The sequence below is a fragment of the Entelurus aequoreus genome, linkage group LG26 (genome assembly GCF_033978785.1).
Source record: "Entelurus aequoreus isolate RoL-2023_Sb linkage group LG26, RoL_Eaeq_v1.1, whole genome shotgun sequence".
Classification (NCBI taxonomy): Eukaryota; Metazoa; Chordata; class Actinopteri; order Syngnathiformes; family Syngnathidae; genus Entelurus; species Entelurus aequoreus.
In genome coordinates this window covers 36868356-36874929 of record NC_084756.1, presented here as the reverse complement: position 1 = coordinate 36874929, position 6574 = coordinate 36868356, and positions in this window count along the sequence as shown.

The following is a 6574-nucleotide window of genomic DNA, read 5'->3' as shown; positions in this document are numbered from 1 at the left end:
GTTGCAGTGAACTTCTCCAAGAAGAAGAGGAAAATGCGCCTTGGTCAGGACTTACTGAGAGATGAAGTAAGAAGACAAACCCCAGATCCATTCACCAGAAGAGAACTGTTGAGCCAAGTCTCTGGTCTCTATGATCCACTCGGCCTCGTGGCTCCTGCAAAGCAGAAGGGAGCCATCCTCATCCGAAGAGCTTTTCAAGAAGCAAAAGTCATGTACTGCATAGAAGACACCTGGGATGCCGCCTTGTCCAAAGGACTCAGAGAAGATGCCATAAAGCTCCTAGAAGACTATGCAGAGCTGAGCCAACTCAGATTCACCAGACCCCTGACACCACCAAATCCACGTGCAAAACCAAGTGGCATCACCTCCTCTGATGGCAGTGAGCACGCATATGGCGCTGTGCTGTACCTACGCTGGAGCTGCAGCCATGGTGTTGTTGTGAGGCTAGTTGAATCTAAGGCCAAGCTGACCCCTCTCGACCACAAGGGTGACCCTGTGAAGGCGGAGATGTGTGGAGCAGTCTTTGCCGCCCGGTTGAAGAACTACTTCCAGAGACACTGCCGAATCGATGTTGAGAAGTGGTACCATCTCGTCGACAGTCAGACCGTCCTAGGCGCAATCCAGCGGGAGAGTTATGGTTACCAGACCTTCTTTGCCAACCGAGTCGGCGAGATCCAAAGCAGCACAAATGTCCAAGACTGGTGGTGGATTCCAGGGCCCGAGAACATTGCAGATATCATAACCAGAGGGGCCAGTCCAAATGACTTAACTGAGGAATCCGAGTGGCAGTCAGGTCCAAAGTTCCTTCGACTTCCTGAAAGTGAGTGGCCGAAGAAATCAGCCAAAGACGTCGCCGCACAAGCAAGAGACAATATCACAAAAATACAGAAGAAAACATTTGTCGCCGTACTCACCCGAAGTCAACAGAAAGCACAGGACCCAAAAAGAGTCCAAGAAACAGAGTCCAGATTCAGAAGACCACCTGCAGCAGCAGCAGTCCAAAAGCTACTGGACGAAAGGCGCTTCAGCAATCTAAGACGGCTGGTCGGGACAATAGTATGGACTTGGAGAGCAGTAAAGAAATTCCTGTGCCCCGGCGATAAAGAAAAGTGGGAGGCAGTACCTTCATCTGGTGTCATCACTGTGAACGAAAGAGAAGATGTGTTCAGAGACCTATGCTTGGCAGCACAGGAGGGCGTACACTTTCCAAACACAACAACAGACAGACTGGTTGTTTACAAGGACCAAACAAGCGGACTCCTGATGTGTGGTGGCAGGATCCAGACCTTCAGAGAAGACCACAGAGCTGTTCCCCTGCTACCGTTCCAGGCCTGGATCTCCACCCTCCTAGCCCGGGAAGCACACAGTGAGGGACATGAAGGAGTGGCAGGAACTACACTGCGGATGCGAAAGAAAGCATGGGTCATCAAAGGAAGAATTATTGCCCAAAAAGTTGTTGACAAGTGTGTCGTGTGCAAGAAAGCAAAAGCAAAGACCTGCCAGCAAATAATGGGAAACTTGCCTGAGGAGAGATCGAATCCGGCTGCACCATTTCAATTCACATCTGTCGACCTGTTCGGACCGTACCAAGTGAAGGATGATGTCAAGAGGAGAGTGAGCATGAAAGTATGGGGCGTGCTCTTCTGCTGCATGTCCAGCCGAGCCATCCATGTCGAACTGGCAAACACGCTAACAACGGAGAGCTTTCTACTTGCTTACCAGAGGTTCACTTCTGTCCGAGGCCATCCTCAGAAGATCTGGTCCGATCCAGGTACGAACTTTATTGGAGCAAAACCTGTCCTTGAAGAGATGTACAGTTACCTGAGACGACAAAACAAAGGATCACTAGAAGAATATGCTGCCAGGAATGGGACCGACTGGATGTGGAGAATCCTTCCAGCCGATTCACCTCACCGAAACGGTGCCGCCGAAGCTGCTGTCAAGATCACCAAAAGAGCTCTACAAAGCCTTGGTAGAGGAGAAGGCCTTGCCTTCAGTGAATTCCTGACTGTACTCAAGCTGGCCGCCAACCTTGCCAACGAAAGGCCCATCGACGCTAGAGTCCAGTGCCGTGAGGACGGCATCCAATACATCACTCCAAACACCCTGTTGCTTGGTCGAGCCACACAAAGTGGAGATTTCAAAACATTCGACTACACAACTTACCCCTTCAAAAGGCTGCAAGAGATTCAAATGCAAGTCAGCTACTTTTGGAAGTCCTGGAGCCAACTCGCAGGTCCAAACCTGTTCATCCGCAGTAAATGGCATACTGCTGAAAGAAATGCTGCCATTGGAGACATAGTGTGGCTCTGCGACCAAAATGCACTGAGGGGTCAGTTCAAGCTAGCAAGAGTTGTCAGTGTGAACGCAGATCCCAAAGGCATTGTCCGAGATGTCCACGTGAAAGTCTCTCCAAGTGGGTGCGTTCAGGTGAAGACTCCAAACCCTGTCGTTAAAGAGTCCAGGTCTAAGGAGAAGGACTTCCAGGGCACCATACTGCATCGAGACGTCCGACGCCTTGTCGTCCTCATCCCGGCGGAGGATCAGGTCAGGGGAGACCAGCTCGCCTGAGGGGTGCGATCTTTCCAGGTTACACTGCAAAGATCGAGTGGGAGGTGTTGCGGCGATCTGCCTGGAGGTGCGGCTGAAGGTGTGTGTGTGACAGCGGCTGTGCTGCTGCATGCGCGTCACAGCAGAAGCGCTGCATGCGTGTCACAGCAGAAGCGCTGCATGCGTGTCACAGCAGAAGCGCTGCATGCGCGTCACAGCAGAAGCGCTGCATGCGCGTCACAGCAGAAGCGCTGCATGCGCGTCACAGCAGAAGCGCTGCATGCGCGTCACAGCAGAAGCGCTGCATGCGCGTCACAGCAGAAGCGCTGCATGCGCGTCACAGCAGAAGCGCTGCTCCGCGGCGCGCCTCACCAGGTGCGCTCTCCAGCAGTGTGCAGGACGGAGCTGAGAGCAGCAGAGACAGAGACGATCACTAAAACCACGAAAGCACTTCACAAACGCATGGGAAAAAGGACTCAAACCAAACGGACTACCGGTTTTTCACCTTCCAAGATTCCAGTTAATAAACTGAAATACGAGTGAAATCCTGAGCCTCATCGAGTCCTTCCTTTTCAAGTGTGGGAAGCCATGTCGTTATAAATACACCTGACATAAGGAGACCTTATTAAAGAACAGTATAAGGAAACCTTATTAGAGTACAGTATAAGGAAACCTTATTAGAGAACAGTATTATGAAACCTTATTAAAGAACAGTATTAGGAAACCTTATCAGTGTACAGTATAAGGAAACCTTATTAGAGTACAGTATAAGGATAACTTATTAGAGTACAGTATAAAGAAACCTTATTAGTGTACAATATAAGGAGACCATCTTAGAATACAGTATAAGGAAACCGTATTAGAGTACAGTATAGGGAAACCTTATTAAAGTACAGTATTAGGAAATCTTATTAGAGTACAGTAGAAGGAAACCATATCAGCGTACAATAAAAGGACATCTTATTAGAGTACAGTAAAATGACACCTTATTAGAGTACAGTATAAGGAAACCTTATTAGAGTACAGTATAAGGAAACCTTATTAGAGAACAGTATAAGGAAACCTTATTAGAGTACTGTATAAGGAAACCTTATTAGAGAACAGTATAAGGAAACCTTATTAGAGTACTGTATAAGAAAACTTTAGAGTAAATTATAAGGAAACCTTATTAGAGTACAGTATAAGGAAACTTTAGAGTAAATTATAAGGAAACCTTATTAGAGAACAGTATTATGAGACCTTATTAGAGTACAGTATTATGAAACCTTATTAGAGTACAATACAATGAGACCTTATCAGAGTACAGTATTAGGAAACCTTATCAGTGTACAGTATAAGGAAACCTTATTAGAGTACAGTATAAAGAAACCTTATTAGTGTACAATATAAGGAGACCATCTTAGAATACAGTATAAGAGTACAGTATAGGGAAACCTTATTAAAGTACAGTATTAGGAAATCTTATTAGATAACAGTATAAGGAATCTTTACAGTACTAGGAAAGATAGTACAGTATTAGACATCCTAATTAGAGAACAGCAAAGGGAATTCTTAGAGCACAGTATTAGGAAACCGTATTAGAGTACAGTATACGGAGATCTTATTAGAGTTCAGTAGAAGGAAACCATATCAGCGTACAATAAAGACATCTTATTAGAGTACAGTAAAATGAGACCTTATTAGAGTACAGTATAAGGAAACCTTATTAGAGTACAGTATAAGTAAACCTTATTAGAGTACAGTATAAGAAAACCTTATGAGTGTACAATATAAGGAAACCTTATTAGAGTACAGCATAAGGAGACCTTATTAGAGTCCAGTATAAGTAAACCTTATCAGAGTACAGTACAATGAGACCCTATTAGAGTACAGTATAAGTAAACCTTATCAGAGTACAGTACAATGAGACCTTATTAAAGTACAGTATAAGTAAACCTTATCAGAGTACAGTACAATAAGACCTTATTAGAGTACAGTATAAGTAAACCTTATCAGAGTACAGTACAATCAAGGTCAAGGTCAAGGTTCAACTTTATTGTCCCCGCGGGGAAATTTGTCTTGGGCACAGTGCATCATTGCTTTCTTAACATACACAAAAACAACAGAACAAAAACACAAGCGCAGACACAACTACAACCAGACAACTAACATTTAAACATCAGAACATGGAGCTTGATAGACATAGATGGCACTTTGATGTAGGCATAAAATCTACAGTATGGAGATAAAGATAAAGTGCCAGTGTGCATTGCACTAGAGCTCATAGATAAAGTGCTTTGTGCTAAAGTGCTTAGTTCTAAAGTGCTATGTGCTAAAAAAAAAAAAAATAAAAATAAAAAAAAAAATTAAAAAAAAAAAAAAAAAAAAAAAAAAAAAGGGCTAACCTATGTATTAACATTCTATTGCACCTTGTTGGTCAGCTTAATGGAGGCTGGGACAAATGATAATTTAAGGCGGTTCGATTTGCATAGTGGGACCCGGAGTCTTCTCCCTGATGGCAGGGTTCTATATTCAGGGAAGAGTGGGTGTTGTGAGTTGGAAATAATTTTCTCCGCTTTTTTCCTAACTGCCTGCTCATAGATGCTCTGTATAGGCTCATATTCTTTCCTCCCTACGATTTTCATTGCCGTTTTATGCATGCCGGCCAGTTTGCTTTTTAACTTAATGGTTAGGTTGCCAAACCATGAGGTGATCCCGTATCTAATGATGCTCTCTACAATGGCACGGTAGAAAATCATCATGATGTGGGTGCTTACGCCGTACAATCTTAATCTTCGCAAAAAATATAGCCTCTGTTGCAGTCTATTGCACAGTTTGTCAATATGTGTCTTCCAGCAGAGAAGATTATCAATATGAATCCCTAAATATTTATATGAGGATACCTGGGTGATTTCCTGATTTTTGATGACCACTGGCTTATGGTCAGTCACTTTCCTCGGATCCAAAACCATTTCCTGTGTCTTGGTCACATTTAAAATAAGATAGTTGGTATCACACCACCTAATAAATAGGTCTATCTCGTCTTGGTACACAGAGGGGTCCGTATCCTTGTGTAGAAGGCTTAGGAGCACGGTATCGTCCGCAAATTTCACCATATAATTGTTAGGGTGCACAGTCCTACAATCATTGGTGTACAATGTAAACAGTGTTGGTGATACAACACAACCCTGTGGGACGCCTGTGTTGCAGTGTTTGGTGTCTGACAGTGTTCTGTTGACCTTCACTTGCTGTGTTCTGTTTGTTAAAAAAGAGTGGAACCATTTGATCAAGGTGGAGTTTACACCCATGTCTTTGAGCTTCTCCAAGAGTATGTGAATTTGCACTGTATTAAAAGCTGAGCTAAAATCAACAAATAAAATTCTAGCATAAGCTTTTGTGTTCTCAAGGTGCTTGGAGATAAAGTGCAAGGTGCAAAGGATTGCATCATCAGTACTGCATTCCTGCTTGTACGCAAACTGGTACACATCTAACTTTGGCTTGACATCCTTCATGAGCAGTGACACAACAAATTTTTCAAAACATTTCATAACAATCGAAGTGAGAGCTACGGGACGAAAGTCGTTGTTTACTGTGACACCGGGCTTTTTAGGCACTGGAGTTATTATTGACTTCTTCCACAGAGCTGGAACAGTGTGAGTGTTAAGTGACTGTTGGAATATTGGACACCATGCTGTAGTTAGTTCCTCTGCACAGCTTTTGAGCAAAAAAGCTGGGAGGCCGTCAGGGCCTGCGGCCTTGCCTGTACGTACTCTACTAAAGAGACGGTGAATGCTGGTCGGGTCGACTTCCAGGCAGCAGGTGTCATCAGTGTCTGGCAGGGACTGCAAAACACTGTCACACTCCTGAGAGAAGTTTTGATGGTCGAATCTCAAATAAAAGTCATTTAGCTCATTTGATTTTTGCTGCTCATCCAGGGTGATGATTTGTTTCTTTGCAGGGTTCATATTAGTGACTAATTTCATTGTGTCCCAAAGTTTTTTTGTATTTGACATTTGGAGATGATGTTCCATTGTTAGCCTATGTT